General features: G+C 43.3%; 1 protein-coding gene across 2 annotated transcripts in view; it reads left to right on the plus strand.

Moving 5' to 3' along the window:
- Positions 1-22,039, plus strand: part of GRIN2C (glutamate ionotropic receptor NMDA type subunit 2C) — a 123,595-nt gene that overhangs the window by 20,127 nt on the left and 81,429 nt on the right. The window contains exon 1 of one of the 2 annotated variants that reach the window (XM_053291084.1): positions 202-356. The exons of the other annotated variant lie outside the window; for it this stretch is intronic. The gene's annotated coding sequence lies outside the window, so the exon portion shown is untranslated. Of the gene's footprint in view, positions 1-201; positions 357-22,039 lie in introns of those variants that run through there. 2 annotated transcript variants of the gene reach the window in all.

A 22,039-nucleotide genomic window follows, 5' to 3' on the forward strand; every position in this document is an offset into this window, starting at 1 on the left:
AAATTAATAAGCAACATGATCAAGAAAACATTTCTGTGCCTGGATACCATGGAAACTTTGCCAGAGTTACAAATCTTGATCCCAAAATCAAAATTTAACTGAAGTACAAGTTGGGAGAATTGGTTACTTTTCTGTCTTGAATCAGCTCATCTAAGGCACTGAACCAATATTAATTTGTGCCAAGGGTCTCCAGGAGTCAGTCTTCCAGAACCGATTTTGAATGCTTGGGCCTAGCCCTAGAAAAAGAGTATTCCTGAACATGTTCCAAAGGATATTCCCAGCTTCACTGAGCAATGACAACAAGAGCCTGAAGAATAGCACCTCTTCAGGGAGGAGAGCTGTTTTTGCAGTAGCAAGTAAGAATTGTTCCCTTTGCTAAGCAGGATTAGCCTTCATTTGCATTTGGATGGGTGACTATTTAATTAATTTATTTATTTATCTGTTTGCTTATTTATTTATTTAACATATTTTTATACCACCCAAAACTTACGTCTCTGGGTGGTTTACAACAAGATAAAAATAAAAGTAGAACATTAGTTTTTTAAAAAAACCAAAAAATTTAAAACACAACCATTTAAAATTTGTAAAACAATATTCTAAAACATTAAAAACAATCAAAGCAGCATCAGTTAAAAGCCTGGGTGAACAGATGCATCTTTAAAGACTTTTTTAAAAGAGTCAGAGATGAGGAGGCTCTCATTTCACTAGGGAGCGCATTCCAAAGCCTTGGGGCAGCAACAGAGAAGGCCCGTCTACATATGAGTTCTGTCTACTGTAAGATATTAGGGGATGGGGTTGGAGCTCAGTGGTAGAGCATCTGTTTGCATGCAGAAAGTCCCAGTTTAAATGGCTGGCATCTCCAGGTAGGGCTTGGAAAGACTCTTGCTTGAAAGCCTGGACAACTGCCGCCGGCCACTGTAGACAAGACTGAGCTAGACGGGCTAGGGATGTGCATGAACCTGTTCAAAGGCCCTTTTACAGGCCTCTGAACAGGTTCAAACACCCAGCAGTTTGGCCGTTTTGAAGGGGGGGGATAACTTTAAGGGTGGGGGAGGGTGCACTTACCCCCCCCCCACACACACACACCATGTTTCCCCCACGAGTGTTCTCTGTAAAACCAGTCCGGCGAGGTGGCAGCGTACCTCCCTGCCACCCTGTCCTCCCCTTGGATCGGAAATAGCCTGTGCGCACATGTCGACACATGCACATTTTGCACTTGCCCGACGTGCATGTGAGTGAGTGCAACCTGCACGCGCACGCACCTGGGCTACTTTCGGTTACTAGGAAAAGATTTGGGGGTTAGAGCAGGGGTTCTCAGCCTTCGGTCATCAGGTGTTGCTGGTCTGTCACTCCCATCATCCCCAGCCACAATGGCTGATGGTCTTGTAGGTGGGGATGAAGGGACTCGTAGTCCAATAACATCTGCGGACCCAAAGTTGTACCCATCCTGTGGTAGAGGATGTGCCTTCTCGGGAGTCTTGAGTGCTGCTCATATGACTTTCATAAGAACGGAGGCACTAGTGCAACTGCGATCCTTGGTTTTTGATATGCTTCCCATAAGACAGAGGTAGCCTTGACCAACTGTGGAGTTACATAGAGGCAGGAATTTCTGATGTGTTATTTCTGATGCAGAGAAATCTTATCACCATGGTGGGGACCAAGTGGTGCCTACAAATGTGCTTCAGGATAAATTAAAACAGACACATCATGGATTTAAGAGACTGTGGGACCCCACCCCCCACCCCTTCTCAGGTGGTTGATTCCATATTCCCAATGAATTATTGATTATGGGACTAAAAATACTTGCAAATTCTCAGCAAGAATATAAAAGGCTCTTCCTCTTATCAGGCCAATGCCTGGGTAGGGAGGATGGTGGGGGGTGGGGTGTATATATGCAAGTGTGTCATGTTATATTACCCTCAAGAACTTGATGCTTTCCATAGCCATCACTCTGAACCCTGAGCAAGTACCAGGTTTCTCTTTGTATTCCTCTAATGTCTTCTCAGTTTCTCCACACTGAGGATTAGGAGAATGTGGCAGGTGCTAGGACCCAGTAGCCACTTTTCGTTCAAGACTCTTGAAGCACTGTGTGCATCGGAGAGCTGGCTTAGTCATAGTAGCAGTAGCAGCAGCAGTCTCTGGCTCACGTCCTTCTTTTATTCTCAGTGCCCAGTCCCCCTTCCCTGCCTCTGCCGTGCAGCAATACATCCACAACTCTTGTCCATTCCTGTCAGGTCCAGCTTTACCCCAGTTGTGTACTGAAGATAAAAACATGCAGTGCCTGAAATATCAAGGAAATTCAGAATATGTCAGTTACTAGGCTTATAATAGCACTGATAAGCAACACACACAGAGACACACACACACACGTACATCTTGGTTTCAGAATTTGTGTTTCTTGTTTGCAAAGTCTGGCTTGCTTCCTGTTACACAATTTGAAGTGTTGGTGATTTCTGGTAACAAGCGGCTATACCACAAAGGCAACTAGGGCATTATTTTATTTATTTGTTATATCTGTGTAAACTGCTTTGGGAACTTTATTGAAAAGCGGTATATAAATATCCATTGTATTCGTAGTAGTTCCATCGTCACCTCCTTTCTCCCATCCCCTCTTCCAAGGGAAAACTCAACACATATTTTGTCAGTGGGGTGGTGGGAGTTCTACCACCTACTTTGGCAGGGCCCCATGCCATCTATATCTCCCACTTCCTCCAAGGAACAGGCCAGGGCAATTGACATAGGGCCTGTTCTCACAACCAAAAACTGGGTAGGGGGAGTATCCAGCTAGGCTCCAAACCCTGTGCATGCTTCTGAAACCTGGTTGTGTGTTGGCAAAAGTCGAGGGGGGACGGGGAGGAGATAGTATGCTAGCTATGAACTGGATAGAGCAGTGGCAGTGACCAATACTAGTTTACCCAGTATTCTAGCGAGGGTGGAGGAAAAGTACATCTTGCACCATCCTACCAAATCACAGCTAGCACACGATCACTTCCCCCTCCTCCTACCTCAGTGTTGGCCAGCACATGAGCAGTTCCTGGGAGTGTGCACTGGGCTTGGAGCCTGGCTGGTGGACACTCCTTCTACCCAGCTTTGGGTCTAGAGAACGGGCTTACAGAATTATCATTTTATCCATCTGACTCACCACCGCCATCAGGTTCAGCGGCAACCTTTCAGATAAGGGGTGGAGAGATTTCAGTAAAGGGGAGTAGTTTGCTGGTCGAATGACTGTAACAATAAAGATTTGTAAAGGGGAGTAGAATTCAGGGGAGTAGATTCTCTAGATTGGTTTAAAGGCCATATTGAAGATTAATGTATAACCTTCGGGCCCCCAAATCAATGTGTTCTTGTTGGAAATCCAGTTTCAGATAGCACCAACCTTTTGCACAAGTAAAATTGCCCCTCATGACCACTAGGGGCATTGGGGGTAGAGATAGATAGTTCTATCTATCTGTCTTCTCTTTCCTGTTTATCTCTGCCTCTATGATGCCTCTATGGATAGAATGTACTCAGGAACTTCCTGGGAGTGACTTCCTCCTCCTTCTTCCCAGAATGCTTCTAGCTCTCTGTCTCTGAGCACCATGCTTCTATAGGTCTCTCTCTGAGCGCCATGTAGCCAGAAGTTAGATATAGGTCTTTCCCTATCATCATGTACTTCTGAATAAAGTAGATTAGTTTAAGCTTACATGACTCTCCATGCTTATCATTTACAAGCTGTTGTTCCCTGAGACCTTGTTAACTTCTGCCGTGATGGGAGCGAATTAGCTCCTGAAATACTCTGCTATATGCATAATTACCCCTAACATTGTTTTAAGAGTGTGTGTGTTGTGGTTACTTTTTTATATTTCATAAAAACAAATGGCAATGTTACTAATGCAGGTCAAAGGTGACTCTTAAAATACAGGGACTTGTACTTTTTGGCATGCATATCTAGTTCATAAACTAACTTGATTGTTCATAGCAATAGCACTCTTAATGCTATTACTAACTGTTCTACTAACTAAAGGAGGCTTTATTAAGGATCATTTAGTATTTATTCTCTCTCTCTCTCTCTCTGATGGGGCTATAGCTCAGTGGTGGAGCATCTGCTTTGCAGGCAGAAGGTCTCCGTTTCAAAACCTGGTATCTCCAGGTAGGGCTAGGAAAGATTCTGGGGAGCCACTGCCATCCGTGTAAACAATACTGAGCTAGGTGGACTAATGGTGTGATTCAGTATAAGGCAGCTTTCTATGTTTTCTCTCTCTTGCTACTGCCAATAGAAGCCTCTTAGCACTAACCAATCTTTCTCTATAAGCTAAATGAAGAATTGCTGTTGACTCTCCCCACTTTGAGGAATCTTCTCCTTCTTGTAGAAGTAGTAGTAGTAGTAGTAGTGTGAATATTTATATACCATTTTTTAACAAAAGTTCTCAAAGCTTACACAGATAGTTTATACAGATTAGATAGATAATGTTTACACAGATAGATAGATAATGAATAAGATAGTTCCCTGTCCCCACAAGGCATTTAATCTAAAAAGAAATATAAGGCACATCCTGCTACATATACATTAGTGGGTGTGCCATGGCTAAGTATGTATGGGAAGGTCAGTTCACCTGAACACACAATTTCAGTGGCATGTTTGTTTTTAAAATAATGTTTAAAAATGTGTGCTATAAAACTTTTAAAAGATTGAACTGAGGGTGGATCCAGTACACCTCTGCAGGGGTGGGGGACCAGTTAGGATAGTTTGCTCTCGGAGGCTTATGGATCCCACTGGATTCCTGATGGCTCTGGGGGAGTTTCCTGCTGAGAGAGTGGATGGTCCTGTTGATGCCCTGGTCTCCCTTCGGCATGAGGAGATGGGTCAGGCAATTGACACGGTTGCACCTAGGCGTTCTCTCCCGACCCGCCAAGCCCAAGCGACTCCCTGATATACAGGTGAGTTGTGGACAATAAAGCAGGCTGGTAGATGGCTTGAGCATCGTTGGCAGAAAACTCAGAATGAATGTGACCAAACACAGGCTACAGCCCATATTAAGGCCTACTCTATGGTGGTGATGGCGGCAAAGAAATCCTACTTTTCTGTCACCATCGCATCAGCTCAGTGTTGTCCAGTGGAGCTTTTTCAAGTGGTTCAGGGCCTCCTAGGTGAGGACCCCAAAGACCATCTAACAGAACCCTTGCAAGCCTGCTGTGACCAATTTGTGTTACATTTTGAAGATAAAATTGCTCATATCTGTTTTGACTTGGATGCTAAGATTTTTGCGGCGCCGGAACTGGATGTTGCCGATGCACCATCTGGTCTTGTTACTGGATGGTTTTCAGACTGTGTTGCCTGAGAAGGTAGACAGGCTGCTTGGAAGGTTGAGGCCTACCACATGTGTCCTCAACCCTTGCCCTTCATGGTTGGTGAAGGCTTCTAGGGAGGGATTGGGTCCATGGGTGGCAGGGGTGGTGAATGCCTCTCTAGAGCAGGGGTGGTCCCCCCTCGCCTGAAGGAGGCAGTCATTAGGCCCCTCCTTAAAAAGCCCTCATTGGACCCAAATGACTTAAATAACTTTCAACCAGTTTCAAACCTCCCCTTCTTGGGCAAAGTGTTGGAGAACATTGTGGCATCTCAGCTCCAAGCAGTCCTGGATGAATCTGATTACTTAGATCCTTTCCAGTCTGGCTTCAAACCTGGATATGGGACTGAAACTGCCTTGGTCATCCTGATGGTGGATAACCTATGGCAGGAGATAGACAGAGGGAGTGTGACTCTGTTGATTCTCCTGGACCTCTCAGTGGCTTCTGAGATCATCGACTATCCTTCTGGGACGTCTCTCTGGGTTGGGACTTGGGGACACGGTTATATGATGGCTCTGCTCCAACCAGGAGGGTCATACTCAGAAGGTGGTGCCGGGGGATACCAGCTCCACCATTTGGCCTCTAGGGTGCCACAGGGATCTATTCTGTCCCCCATGCTGTTTAACATTTACGTGAAACCCCTGGGAGAGGTAATCCGGGGGTGTGGGCTGTGGTGCCATCAATATGCTGATGACACCCAGCTCTACCTATCTTTTAAGACAGCAGACACCAGGGAGGCAGTGGATGCTTGGAGGCTGTTCTGGTCTGGATGGTGACAAACAAATTGAAATTTAATCCAGATAAGACGGAAGTGCTCTGGGTTGGTAGAACTGATCATCCGAGTAATGAGGTAAATCTGGTCTTGGATGGGGTCACACTCCTTCTGAAAGACAAAGTCCTCAGCTTGGGGGTGCTTCTGGACACGATGTCCTTGGAGGCACAGGTGGCGGTGGTGTGCAGAAGCGCCTTTTACCAACTACGGCTGGTACGCCAGCTTGGAGAAGTCGGATCTGACCTCAGTCACTCATGTGTTGGTAACATCCAGATTGGACACTGCAATGCGCTCTACGTGGGGCTGCCCTTGAAGACTGTTTGGAAGCTTCAGCTGGTCCAGAATGCTGCTGCAAGGATACTTGTGGTTACAAGTCATTTCATGAGTGTCGCACCCATCCTGCGACAGCTTCATTGGTTACTGGTCCACTTGTGGGCTAGATTCAAGGTGCTGGTCTTGACCTTTAAAGCTCTACATGGTTTGGGGCTGGGGTAACTGTTGGACCGCATTTAATAATAATAATAATAATAATAATAATAATAATAATAATAATTCAATTTCTATACCGCCCTTCCAAAAATGGCTCAGGGCGGTTTACAAAGAAAGGTTCACAAACAAATAAGATGGCTCCCTGTCCCCAAAGGGCTCACAGTCTAAAAGAAACATAAGATAGACACCAGCAACAGTCACTGGAGGCGCTGTTCTGGGAGTGGATAGGGCCAGTTACTCTCCCCCTGCTAAATAAAGAGAATCACCACGGTAAAAGGTGCCTCTTTGCCCAGTTAGCACCTGCCAGGGTCCTCTGCTCATTGTCTCAGGCCCTGCTCATGACCCCGCCACTAACAGAGATCTAGTTGGCAGGGACTAGAGACAGGGTCTTTTCAGTTGTGGACCCTTGGCTTTGGGACATCCTCCTTGAAGAGCTTCGCCATGCTCCCTCCCTCAGTGTTTAAAAAAAAATTAAAACACATCTTTTTAAAGAGGCTTTTTAATGCTCCATCTTTGGTTATATCAGGTAGGTTCTTTAATTTTTAGTTTTTATAATGCTCAATTCTTAGCTTTTAAAGTAACGTTTAATTTGAAACTTAATACTGATTGTGGTTTTTAACCTGACTTTTAACTTGTTAGCTTAATTTGGTTAATTTGATGACTTTTATTATATAGTGTATCTATTTTATTATTGTGAGCTGCACCGAGCAGTAGTGTACTGGAGGGGCGGGGTATAAATATTTTAAATAAATAAATAAATATAAAGTTTGATTGCATGAAAGTTTTAATAATTTTTAAAACTTATGACACATTGATTAGTGTCATTGGTTGACCAGTAAATGCTAAAATATGAATAAATGCACAGTAGTTACTCTATATAGTCACCTTAAGTGGCGCAGCGGGGGAATGCTTGACTAACAAGCAGAAGGTTGCTGGTTCCAATCCCTGCTGGTACTATATCAGGCGGCAGCAATATAGGAAGATGCTGAAAGGCATCATCTCATACTGCGCGGGAGGAGGCAATGGTAAACCCCTCCTGTATTCTACCAAAGACAACCACAGGGCTCTGTGGGTGCCAGGAGTCGAAACTGACTTGACGGCACACTTTACCTTTAGTCACTCTATGTATAGAACCAATGAACTGAGAAGAAATGAAGATTTTGAGGAATGACCACATGTGGTCCAGAAGACTGAACGTGTGGGTGAAGGACTGATATAACCCCTGCACTCCTTAAATAGTGCCTTTATTTAGGTTGCAATACTGTCTTGTGCTCATCCTGTTATTAACCCTGTATGCATGACTGTATAACCCAGCAAAATCCTAGTGGTGATATTTACTAGGCTTGCGGACCTTGAACATATCTCTGTAGATGCCCCTTTAACAATGGCTTGATCTGATAACATATTAGTTCCATATCATAAAAAGCTCCTCCTCCTGCTTTCTGCCAATCAAGCTGCTGTTAAAGACAAAGGAGAAAGGCAGGCTAGATTTGTTTCCAATCACTTTGCAACCCTTGTGATGACTACTGCCTACTGTATTTTTCAGCTTTGGATGAATCTCATTATCAATATTATAATATTTGCCAAAGGAATAATAATAACTAGACACACACAAACCAGGTTCCTCTTGTGCTACAGGAAACCTTGTCTGTGGATGCCATCTAGTAGAGCTGATTGCAAGGCATTCTGGGATAGTGAGTTTCTTGGAATATGTTGCAAGGAAATAGCATAAGCATCTCTGCAACAAAATCCTTTAATCACCTCTAGTGGAATAGCAGTAAAAGTAATTAACTCCAGCACAGTCATTATAGTTGGTATTAACAATGCAGAGAACGACTGGAAAAACAGGGAGCGGGGAGGGGGATACCCCTGGTCCTGCATGTACATGGAGTACCCCAGTACTGCATGGCTGGGGCTCTATATTGGAGCCACTACGGGTGTGAAGAATGAAACCTAGAGGACAAGAGTCTAATTGTGTTGCCAGCCATTCATCACTTTTAGCTATTGTTTGTAGTTTAGGAGCTCCGTCTGTATGAAGGCAATTTCCTACAAAGAGTTTGCTCATATTTATAATTGTCATGAGTTATTTTTCATAAGGCAGACAATTACAAGGGAAATAAGGAAATTCAGCATGAATAATGGGCGGCCCTGTAGCTCAGTGGTAGAGCCCCTGCTTTGCATGCAGAAGGGTACAAGGCTCAGTTCCCTGGGAAAGGATTTTAGACCTCAGGACTGGAAGAGATCTCTTACGGAGATGTTGAAGAGCTGCTGCTCGGCAGACTAGACAATACTGGGTGGTCTGACTCAGTCTAAGGTAGTTCCATGGGATGGATCACAGATTATGTATCCCCCATTTTGACAGAATGGATAAGTAAAATAACCTATACTGTAATAACAAATTAAAGGTAAAGTAAAGTGTGCCGTCAAGTCAATTTCAACTCCTGGCGCCCACAGAGCCCTGTGGTTGTCTTTGGTAGAATACAGGAAGGGTTTACCATTGCCTCCTCCCATGTAGTATGAGATGATGCCTTTCAGCATCTTCCTATATCGCTGCTGCCCCATATAGTACCAGTGGGGATTCAAATCGGCAACCTTCTGCTTGTTAGTCAAACATTTCCCTGCTGCGCCACTTAAGGTGACTTTAATAACAAATTAGTTACCTATTTATAACTCCATATTTGATGAAGTAAATAAAATGATGTGATTAGCTCTCTTTAATTTTAGTGTGATCACAACGAGCCCTTTGTCTGTGCAGGCTGTTGAACCTTGACTATAGAGTTCAGGTTCCACACAGATGTTGGTAACTTGACTGGGTTGTGCACAGCTCTCTGGCAGGAGTCTTAAATGCAAGAGAAAGGAGGGGGAAGGAAGTCTGGAGGCTGGATTGTGCACAAGGAGACAGTGCCCAAAAAATTAATTATTCCTATCAATGTCCTAAGTGGTTTCACACCTTACAGATGTAGAAAATGGCTGGACGGTCTGTACCAGGTTCAAAACTAGGGTTGCCAGGTCTAAATGGTGAAAATTGTTGCTATACAGCACCAAATAAGTGGAAATAGAGGACGCTTTTCTCTTTTTTTAAAGTCTCCACTTTGCATAAAATTTGCATATGTTTATTGGTATTATATATGCGATTTTGATTTAAAATGCATAATTTGAGAATAAATACAGCTCACCACCGTGAAGGTGATGACCAGGCAAGCTGTATGTCTGTTCAGTCTGCTGTCTAGATGCAGAGCTCTCAAGGCCCCTGCTTCTTCACCATACATTCATCTCCTGGTTAGGTTTACCGCACACCCAGTCCTCTGTCCTGCTCTCCTATGGGTCACCCAGGCTGCTCTCTCCAACCAGGCCAGCGACTTCACCTCTTGGCTGGAGGCAGGGCAGCCAGCTAGCTGACAAGCCAGCCTCTTTGCATGCCGGCACAGAGGTATATGCACGGCCTCACACTCGCTCACTGTTCTCTACAACTACAAACATTTATATGCAGCTTTTCAACAGAAGGTTTCACAGTGGTTTTCAAATTTTAAAAAAAATAAGATTGATGCCCCCCTGTCCCCAAAAGGCTCACAATCTAAAAATAAATGCAATGTAACACCAGCATCAGCCACTGAAGGAATGCTGTGCTGGGGTTGGATAGGGCCAGTTGCTCTCCCCATGATAAATGGAAGAGATTCATCACTTTAAAAGGTGCCTTTTTACTCAGCAGGGGTAGCTGCTGATTGAGTAAAGCTAGTTAGCTAATGGCTAACTTCTCACTGCCGCCACCACAGGCAAGCTGCCCCTTCCGGGCCCACCTATCCATGCACCTACATCACATGGTTCTGCAACCTGCCACGAAAGCCAAACCTCCACTCTGGCTTCCCCATTGGATGGATGGTCAGTAGGAAGGGGAAGGAGACAGAGGAAGAGAAGCTGCTCATGAGAGCAAAGTGTTCTGAGTGAACAAAATGTTCCAGCTGCTGCCCAGAAATTTGGACACCACAACACATACAAAAAAAGTTGTTTGATCCCCAAAACAGTCTCTATTCCTCCTAATGCAAAAATAATTGCATGTCCTCTATAAAAGTCTCTAGCTGGCAACCCTGTAAAATTGACAATGCTAGAGTCGGGATAAAACCAGAGCTAGTTTAAGAGGAAATCTAGCGCCTCTAGACTTCTGAATGTGTGCATCATCGCCTTGCATCCACCTTTTCTAATAACCAGACAGAGTAGGAAAGTGCTGAGTAGAAGAAGTGGGAAGGCATCGAAAACACAAGAAACAGGGCCCAGTGAATGCAACATTTCCTCTGATGCTTTCAAGCTGACTGCTTGCATCTGTCTGGCTAGAATCCAGTAGGCAAGGATCCACCCAGCAAGAGATGCTTCTTGCTACAAAACAGCGTATTTGGAAATCCAGTTTTTAATTACAGTTGGTATTTCCAAGACTCCTGCTGGCAGCTTATGGCAAAAAAAGCAAAAGAAAGGAAACCGGCATTTGTGACTGCAACAGAGCTGAAGCCCAGTGTTGCACGGCAAGCTTAGCTAGCTCCTGCCCTCTCGAACCCCATTACAGCTTTTCGCAAGACAGGCCAAATTTCTGCTGTTAAGAGAAACATTATAATTTTCCTTTATCAAATGCGAACATTCATATTTGGATTATGAAGTCAGCAGAGAAGTATGTTAGAGTTGGCGAGGGTTGCCACCTTGATTACTGCTCTTGTGCCTTTTAACAGCAGTCCGACAGGATGCGGCAGTCATTTTGTGTACTCCAATCAGTCTTAAAAGAGTTGTGAGATCTATAATCCAATACTGTAAAGAGAACAGATTGGTTATCAACTTCCAAAAATTGAAAATCATGGTATTTGCGAAAAGAGTGCAAAAATGGATAGTTGAGGGAAACAGAGTTGACCAGGTTCCTAATTTTAAATATCTGGGAGTAGTTTTCCATTCCAGGGGGATTTTGAAGAACCATATTGAGCATGTTATGCAAATGGCACTAAAATCTTCAATGGCCATTAAGAGGTATATTTTCACGAAAGGAGGAGAAATAATTCCAGCTGCTTTAAAGCTCTTTGAGGCTAATACCCTGGCCCAAATTCTATACAGGGCACAAGTGAGAATCTATTAATCAGGATGCCATAAAGACAGTTAACACTAAATTCTTAAGGACCATCCTCTCTGCCCCTAGATGCGTGTCTACTGCAGTACTCAGGTTAGGGACTGGGATGCACAAAACTGAGGTGAGGGCTTGGAGGTATAAAATCAGCTATTGGCTCAAGGTTCAGTTTTCCCTTACAGGATTAGTTTCGCTAATCCTGTCAGATGAGCACTTGTCCAATTGGAAGTCTGAAATTGCAAAGAAGTTGCTTTCATATGGCTTTTCAATAGAGCATCGTTACTTCTCTACAATCGGGCTAAACAAGTATTTCTTCAGAGGCAGAATGATATTGAATATCAAAATGAAGTTAATAGAATATTGCAGAATATATAGGTCTGGTCTGTAAATTTTGTCTGGGAAACTGTGAATTATTTAACAACACTCACTTTTCACAGGTTGCCAAAGGAGTTCTTTAGCAAACTTTTCTGTGTGGGTTGGAGGAGATTGAAACAATACAGCACGTTTTGTTATATTGCCCCTCTTAGGAGGACATTCTTGTTAAGTATATAACACACACCCCATTGTTGAGATATCTGGGTAGATTGGATGGGTTTTATATCACCTTTTTGATACAAACCAACATTGATTGATTGATTGATTGATTGATTGGAAATCTTTATACCCCGCCTCTCCTGCACACACTACTGCTCAGGGCGGCTTGCAACAATAAAATAGATAGAAGACACAATAAAAGTAATAAAATTAACCAAGTTGAACAAACAAGTTAAAAGTTTAAAAAAAACAGTCATTATTAGATTCAAATTAAAAATTATTTTTAAAAGCTAAAAACTGAAAGTTATAAAAAGCTAAAGAACCCACTAGATATAACAAAAAATGGAGCATTAAAAAGCCTCCTTAAAAAGGTATGTTTTAAGTTGTTTTTTAAAAACTCTGAAGAAGGGAACATGGTGAAGCTCTTCAGGGAGGGTGTTCCAAAGCCACAACCGAAAAGGCCCTGTCTCTAGGCCATGTCTATTTATTTATAACTAGTGTGGTAGCTAGGTTTTGTGTGGCAGCAGTGAAAACATGACAACAGATGACTCAGTCATGATCCAGTTGATTCTGAATGTTTTTGCTCTTAAACCTTTTAGTTGATCTTTGATTATGAATAAAGATTTCTCATTTCACAGATGATGCTTTTTCTAGAAGGGAGATGAAGTGATGGGAAAAGCTTCACTTACTAAATTTCTGCATGTCAGGCTACTGTTAAAGGTACAGGATCAGGGCCAGTTTTGGTTTGTTTGTTTTTCAAGTTGGTTCCTCCACTGATAGCTGGATTAAATTTGTGTGGCCCAGCCACAGTTCTTATGCTTCAATTTATACTTCTGTAACATAAATGTTGACCAAGGCTGCCTTTTTCCCCCCTGCTGGGAGGGCTCCTTCCTTGGCATGGATGTAGTGATGGAGGAAAGCTTCAGTAATATTTTCCCCCTGTTTGTGATGCCGTTTTTGTAGACACAGGTGCCCTCTTAGAGAAACTTGGCAACATTGATCGGTACCTGACTATCTCTCAGAGCAATTGTGAGAACTAAATTTGGAATATGCATTGATTGATTGATTGATTGATTAAGTGCTGTCAAGTCGGTGTCGACTCTTAGTGACCAAATAGATGGATTCTCTCCAGGATGATCTGTCTTCAACTTGGCCTTTAAAGTCTCTCAGTGGTACATTCATTGCTGTCGTAATTGAGTCCACCCACCCTGATCATCCTCTTTTTCTCTTTACTTCAACTTTCCCCAGCATTATGGGCTTCTCAAGAGAGCTGGGTTTTCACATAATGTGTCCAAATTATGATAGTTTGAGCCTGGTCATTTGTGCTTTGAATGAAAATTATAGGTAAAAGTATAGGTAAAGTTTAAAAGTATATCGGAGAAGTATGGTGACAACCCATGAGAACAGTAATTGGTGATAAATCCTCCTAGCAAAGCTGAGTTCATTAACTTAACATGTAATGATAGTTTCAACCTGGTCATTTGTGCCTCGAGTGAAAATTCTGGATTGATTTATTCTAGGATCCATTTGTTTGTTTTCCTGGCTGTCCATGGTATCCTCAAAAGTCTTCTCCAGGACCAAAGTTCAAAAGTGACAATACTTTTTCTATCTTGCCTCTTCAAAGTCCAGCTTTTGCATCCATAGAGTGTCACGGGGAAAACCATTGTCTGAACTATTCTAATCTTTGTAGGTGTAGACACTTCACGGCATCTAAATATCCTTTCCAAAGCCTTCATTACAACTCTACCAAGTGCTAGTCTGCGGCGTATTTCTTGACTGCTGGATCCTTTACTGTTGATGGTTAATCCTAAAAGGTAGAAGCTATCAACCACTTCAATGTCTTCGTTATCAATTCTGAGGCTGGTTGCTGTACCTGTTGCTATTAGTTTAGTCCTCTTTACATTTAGTCATAGTCCCATTTTTTTCACTGTGCTCCTTGACTTTCATTGCTAGAGCTGGATGCTTTGATAGCTTCCAAAAACTGGTATAAAAGTCAGAGAGAACAAAGCTGAGTAGTTGAATACAAACCAAACCCTGCCAAAATATTGTAGGGTTTTAAAACTCTCTTATGAACTTTCCCCATGTTTTAAATAATGTTTGTGGCTTGCCTAGGGTAAAAATAGTTTTAGAAAAATGGGTTATAAATGTTTTAATATAAAATCTATTATACATTTTGAAGCATTTTAAATGCAAAATAAAGTCATACTTCCTGACAACCTACAGATATCAAATCTTGCATACAAAATCCGCCACTGAAATTAGCTGAATGCACAATTTACATTGGAATATACTCAGTGAAAATTTTATATATATATATATATATATATATATATATATATATATATATGTAGCCTTTAAAAAGAAATTCTGAATATCATACTTCCCAATTACCTACAGATACCAAATTTTGGATGAACAATCCTGCCTCTTAAAAATAGCTGAATGCACTGGAATATACTTGGGGACACATTTAAATACTTTTTAAAAGCAGAAATTCTCAATTAATAATCTCTGTATATAATTATCTAAGATGTACCCATTGCTAATCCCATGTGTGGCAGCTCTTGTGAGAGTTCATGAGCGAGCTGCCAGGAGGGGCAGAGGAAAGCAGCAGAAAGTGGCGGTGGCAGCCATTAGGGATGTGCAAACAGGTTCGACGTTGAACGTGTTCAACGTTGAACTGGTTTGCTTCTACTGTTTTGGGTCGAACCGAACCATCCCCTGTTCGCTCCGACCCCGGACCAAATGAAGGGTTCGCAAGCTGAAATAGTAAACAACAACAACAAAACCCTTTATTCCGCTTGAGAGAGTTCCTGGAGGCACTGGGGGAGGGGTCCACGTAGGTTCCCCCTCCCCCTGCAGCCCCCGTAATCACCCCCTTGGCCAGTTTGGCAGCTCTCTGGCTGGTTTTCAGCCTTCACCCGGCGGCCCAGCAGTCATTATGCTGCCTGCGTGCCTGTGCACATGGCCTCTGCATGACCCCTGAGGGGAGTAAAGGTAATTTAAAAAAATTATTTCAGTTCGCGAAATCCCCTGGACTGAACCGAACTGGGGAGGGGGGTTCAAGGTGGATGCTGGACCAAACTGGCCTGGTTGGGTTAGAGGCCTGTCCAGCCTCAAACCGAACCGGTCCAGCCGGTTCTGTGCACATCCCTAGCAGCCGTGTGGACAGAGGGGAAAAAGAAAATGGCGGTGGCCGTGGGGGGAGGAGAAAACAGTGGAGGGGGGAGAAAATGATGGTGGGTAGGAGAAAACGGCAGTGGCGGGAGAGCAAGCGGTGGCTGTGGCTGGGGGGAGGGGCTGTGAATGGGGGGAGAGCTGAGAGGGAGGGGGGAAGGAGGGGGGAAGAACTAGAGGAGCAGATGCTCTGCGGCCAGGCCAGCTAATAATATTTTAATTGTTCAACAGATTTTTTGCACTCAATAATTAGATCAATATTTCCAAAACAACATAACATAATGCCCAAGAAAAGCAGAAGATATTTCTCAGATTCAAATTTACTGTGATTCAAATTTGCTTTATATGGTCATTATACAACAAAATGAATGTTTGACGTGGAAATCCTACAAATTTCAAACTGTTCTTTTACTTCCCTTTTGCTGTATTTTATTTTGCTGTGCTTTATTTTGTATTCTTTTTGTGTGTGTTTTCTGATTTGATGTGTTTTTATTGGATGTTTTAATGTTGTGTTGTGAGCCACCCAGAGAACAATTTCTCATGGGGCAGCTAACAAAGTTTATTATTATTTTGCAAACATGTTAATTAAAAAAAATCTGTTACATATAGTTAATTTCTTGAACTTTCCTAGAAGTGTAATCTACACAAAATGTCTTTGCCCAGTCAACAACAAGCCTCACCTATTAGTAGTAAATAAGAGCTGAACACCCAAAAATATCCAGACTGGGATGGTTGTAATGAACCTATGTATTGCTAACAACAGAGACAACCTCTGTGATTATAAAAACCAGTGTAGACTATTTCCTACCCACCCTGCCCTGTTTTCATGCCTTTTATTCCAGTTTGAATATCAAGGTTTCAGCCTTTGTCCTTCTAAGTGAGATGAAGGACTTATGATAGGTTGGAGGGAACATTCAATTTCGGTTATGAAACCCTGCATTTGATCATGTTCTCCTTTTTTGATCCAATAGGCTCATATAGGGGTGCCTCAAGGGGAAACTTCTTACCTGTGGTGAATGTTCTTGATGGGAATACTACAAGTAATGATGTGAATACGCAGTTGAAACAGGATCAGCTTCTTAGCTTGAGCTGCAAAAGGTCTCTAGTACCAAAGAGCAAACACACACACACAGAGGAAGATGAGCATCACCAAGTTTCACCAGATGGTGGTTGGGTTTGGACATTATTTAAGAGTGCCACTTCAGTCCCAGTTAGGTGATCTGATGGCATCCCCAATTCTCCCAATGGCATTGCTTCTGAGTGATGCTGTAATGGAGTATGGCACTGGGACACTGTGTAGATGTCTCCTATTTCTTTTAACTGTGCCATTGCTGGTTTTGACAATATAAGACTGTGGTGTCTGATATTCTTCTTGTACAGCTGCTGGTTCTCACCAGCCTTTCTGATTGTCCAGCTTAATTCTCACCTGGAAGCCAGGGTCCAGGTCTGGTAAATCCGATCAAAATGGAATGTATATGCAGCTTTCGCCTTCTCATCCGCTGCACAGACTGCCTCCATGTCTGGCCACTGAGGGAGCTAGGATGTTTCCAGAGTTGGAACAGGGGTCTGTAGCTGTTGGCCCATGATCAGGTGTGCTGGACTCTACTTGATGTCATTAACTGGAGTTGCTCTATAGCTCAATAAGGCCATAAATGGATAGTCCCGAGCCAACATCCGCTTTGCAGTTTGGACTGCTCTTTCTGCTTCCCCGTTGGCTTGGATAATGGGGACTGATTGTGAGGTGACAAAAGTATTTTTCTACAAAATGAGCAAACTCTTGTTCAGTAAATTGTGGGGCATTATCTGTTACAAGTTCATCAGGACACCCCCATCTGGCCATTATATTCTTTAAACAACTGGTGGTAGTGGATCATTTGGCTCTTACTTTGCCTGTGTGGAGTAACTAGTGTGGAATAGCTCTGTTCTTTCCCTTTGGAACGGCTTGTGCTGTTGGCAAAACTCACAGCTTGCAACTCACAGCTTTAACGTCTGGACCCACCACTGACCACTGTGCACGTTCTCAGCATTTAGTGATGCCCTGGTGGCCCTCATGATATTTTCTCAGAATCTCTTGTCTCAGTTTGGCTGGACTGACAATTCTGTCACCATAGAGAACTAGTCCATTTGACTCTGTAAGAACCCCCTGATTTGCAGAGAAAGGTTTGAGTATATTTGGTATGCTGCTTGTGCATGATGGCCAAGCATTTTGCACAAACTTCAGTACTGCCTGTAACTCCAGATCCATAGCAATTAGATGGCTTATGCACTGCAATAACATGTCTGAAATAGGCTTTGAAGTTCGTAGGGTCGCTTCATAGGTCTCAACTTCCTCTATAAGTTGGACTGATTCAGGTTCAGCAATTGTGAGTGGAAGTCTTGACAAAGTATCTGCTACCACAAGTGTCTTGCCTTGCTTGTATAACTCAGCGAGAATGTTTTACCGCATCACTCTGAGACGTCTCTGGCATCGGATTGGCACCCTTGCAATTTATTAGTGGCACCAAAGGTTTGTGGTCTGTATAGAGCTTAAAGGATTCCAGCCCAAAGAGAAACTTTGAGAATCTCTCACATGCCCAAACTGCTGCCAAACACTCTTTCTCAGTTTGAGCAATATCGTGTACCTGCATCTGTGAGCGTTGTGGAGCAGTAGGCCACTGATTTCAACTCTCCTTCATGATCTTAACACTACTACTCCTAACCCATAGCTGCTAGCATCAGCGCTGACGATAGTGTGACAACTGACATCATAGAATGCTAGCACTGGGGTCTCTGTTAAAAGTTATTTTACTTTTGTAAATATTTCTTTGCTCTGATAACTACTGGGCTGCTAGGCCTCTGCATGGTGTATGTGGAACCCTAAGATCCTAGACATGATAGCATTTTTAAAAACATTTTAAATAGCTTTAACCATGGGTCTGTAAAGTATTTGCATTCAAGGTCTAATATGAATAAACTTCAGCTAGGCTTCATAGGGAGGATCTCGCATCCTATAGCCAGAACATGGGTCACCTTAATCACTTTTGCCAATAAGAATGGAGTGTGAGGGCTTGAGGCATGCTTGCAGTACACAGTTCTGCCATTTCTGGCTCATGAAGCTGAAGGCAGCCAAATTAGGGAGTTGAAGCCAAAGACCATTGTGACTGGGGATGATGGAAGTTGTAATCCAACAACATTTGGGACCCAAGGCTGCGAACTGCTGCCTGATGTGTCTTAAGCCATAGACCTGTGTAGATTTAGGGCAGTGCTACACATGGGGGAAACTCTGGTCTTACATTGGTGTTTTCTGTAGCAGATGTAGGGTTGCCAACTCTGAAGCTATTCCTGGATTTTTTCCCTCCCAATATTTTTCCTAATCCTTTTTGCAAAATCAAGCCTTTCACATCTCCAGGATTGCTTTTAGTAGTCAACTGGAGATGGATGCTGATTCCTGGAGACTGCAGGCAGACCTGGAGGATTGGTAAAAGTGCAGAAGCAAAATATTTATGCAAAGTCATCTTTATACACATGTGTGCAAACATGTCTGGGAAACCAAGGTCAGCCAGGTTTCTGTTTTAGAGCTATTTTCCTCACAAACACAAGGTAATCATATATAAATTTAACCAAGACTTTATTTAGAAACAACTCCAATTTCTGCTTCCCCTCCCTTTTCTTTCTGACTCCCCACCCCACCGACACTCTCTACAGGATCCCCACTGGGACAAACTTCTAAAAAAGAAAATATAAAAGATTAGTGTATAGAATATAACACATCCCTCCCCTTTATAACAACCAGAATTAAATTGATTTAAAATTCAGTGACATGGTCTTGAAGTCTTTTAGGTGCAGGGGCAGATTAAGCCTTTTGCTGCCCATAGGTGGCCAAGGATTTTCCGCCCCCACCACAGCAAGGAGGGTAGGGGTGGTGAGGATGAAGCCCCCCCTTTAGACTTCTAAATGTTGCCGCAGCGGCTGCAGGGAGTGGGAGATAAGAGGCAAGTCCCCGCTTCTACATTAAAATGTCGCTGGGCAGAAAGGGGTGGCTGGCTATAGCGGGGACTGGGAGGGTTGTGGCGGGGGCAGGGAGAGAAAGTTTCCCTATTTTACCTTAAAGCAGCTTCTGCTGCTGTGTGGAGCCTCCATGGTGGAGGAACAAGCAATGAACAGTTAACTGGAGGAGCGAGAAAGAGCTCCTTCCAGCTCCCCTCCTCCCTCTCAAATGAATGCTCGCCTGAAAGCAGCCAATTTTTGAATGGGGTGCCTTGGGGGTGGGGTTTGCACCCCAACAGCACCGCCAGCAGCAGCAGTCTTAAAAGTAAAAAACCCCAAACTTTTCTGTCCCAAGATCTGCCACTCTTCCCGGATTCGCTGCTGTAGACAATCGCCTCCATTGCCTCTGCAGTAATCCGCCTATGTTTAGGTGGTCTCCTGTCCAGTGTTCCCTCTAAAAGGGATTCCCAGCATCCCTAGCTACAATGGCCTTTGGCTGGGGAATTGTTGTCAGCAACAGCTGGGAATTCCTGTTAGAGGGAACACTGCTCCTGTCATGCATACTTCTCCTAATTCTTGGGTTCTCTGGCACAGGACCTGTTAGTGATGTTCTTTATGGTAAAGAGGATTGTCCATCACTTTCATCTGCCTCCTCTGTGAGGTCAAAACTGGAGGCAAGAACAAAGTCCCTTCCAGTTCCTCTCTCAAGACCAGACTCCCTTCCCTCTTTTCTCATAGCATGCATGCTGGAGTCTCAAACTGTTCCATTTCTTTCCATCACCCAATATGATAGAATCTCATCAGATTTTGTTTATTTGGTTTGGTCCAGAATATCAGGAACATCGCTTTCTCACTTTATAAGACAGCCATACTCAAACAAACTCGAAAAACCCCGAACCTGAAATGTTCGCTGTTTCACACCCCGTTTCTGATCTACCTAGGGTTTGTATTTTTGTTGCTTCTCCGTTATCCGATCATGAATCTCTGTGTCCTCAGAGTGAGATGGCATGGAAAGCCCTATCGGTTGTTGCCATTGTAAAAGTTCGATAAGCAAATAGAGTTTAATGAATTGCCTCTTTCCAGGGTTTTTGTTGCGTAGTAGCCAGTTGTAAACTTTCCTTCAGTAATCTATTAATTATTTCCACTGAGCCGTTCCCTCAAGAATGGTACAAGGAAATAGTCTTGTATGTTATCCCATGGTTATGCAAATATTGCTCCATTTCAAATGTGGTAAGCTGTGACTCATTGTCAGTCACTAGTTCTTTAGGAAGACCTTCTCTTGCAAAAACTGCATTCATAAATTGATCACCTTGTTTGTAGTAATGCTTTTAGCAAATGAAACTTCTGGCTACCTGGAATAATAATCCACCATCACTAGAACAAATCTTTGGTTCATGGGTTGGTTATCAAAAGGCCCGATTATATCCAGAGCACATTTTCCCCAGGGACCATTGGGATGCTCTACTGGAGTCAAGGGGGTGGAAAAAAGTCTTCTGCAACTTGTCAGATACAGTGCAACCATGCAGTGCCTGATCACATCTTCAATGTGTTTGTCCATACCTGGCCACCAGTTTTGATCACTTTTGCTTGTAAGGAGGTTGGCACTACCAAATGATCAGTCCTCAGCACCAGCTCATTGAAAAGAGACAGCTCACTTGCTACATGCATGTATGGTTGAAGATGTACAGGTACTATATTTTTGTGTGGTCATCCATTAGTTATGTAAGGTTTAAGTTCAGTAAGCACTTGATCAACACTGAGGCCCGCTTTCTGTTCAGAAGACATGATCACTCCATGAGTGGATGAATCTATTTGTGCAATTACGACTCCTTCATCCTCCTCTTTTGGGATCTCCTTTTGGACTGGAAGTGGAAGTCGAGATAAACAATTTGCAGTTGTATTCTGAAGACCTGGAAGATATTCCGCCTGGAAATCAAAATCCATAAGTCTGGTGATCCATTTGTCTATTCTTGGGATCAGGGGCGTAACAAGGCTCGAGTGGGCCCAGAGACAAAATTTTAAAATGGGCCCCTCGCTGATACACACATACACACTTCACATGTGACTTGACTCTGGGGAGCCCCTCGAGGCGTGGGGGCCCCCAGGCAGCCGCCTCCCCTTGCCTAATAGTAGTTACACCCCTGCTTTGGATTACTTGACTTGAGCCCCAAGTAGTAAATAGAGCAGATAAAGATGTATGGTCTGACCGTAAAGAGAATGTTCTGCCCTACAAGTAAGTGCTGAAGTTCTTCACTGCCCAGAAACATGCAAGAGTCCCCGTCCCCCCCGCGCAATGACAGAATACATCTTCTCTGATGCAGTAAGCACTCTGGATGCAAAAGGAACTGTAACTTCCTTGTCTCCTTTTCGCTGGGTGAAGACAGCACCCAAACCATATTCAGAAGCATCAGTGGTTACAACAGTGTGCCTGTTGGTGTCAAAAGAAGTGAGAGCAGGGCTTTCAGCAAAGGCTGATTTGATAGTCTGGAAACATGCAGCCTTGCAGGATGCAATAATAATAATAATAATAATAATAATAATAATAATAATAATAATAATAATATCTATAACAATTGACAATAAAATTCTGGCATCCCAGGTCCTTGGGAAGGACTCAATGTCTGGATGAAACAAACCAGTCAATAACACCTGTCTGACTGTGTAAACAAATAATAATA

Source organism: Hemicordylus capensis, chromosome 2 (genome assembly GCF_027244095.1).
Source record: "Hemicordylus capensis ecotype Gifberg chromosome 2, rHemCap1.1.pri, whole genome shotgun sequence".
NCBI lineage: Eukaryota > Metazoa > Chordata > Lepidosauria > Squamata > Cordylidae > Hemicordylus > Hemicordylus capensis.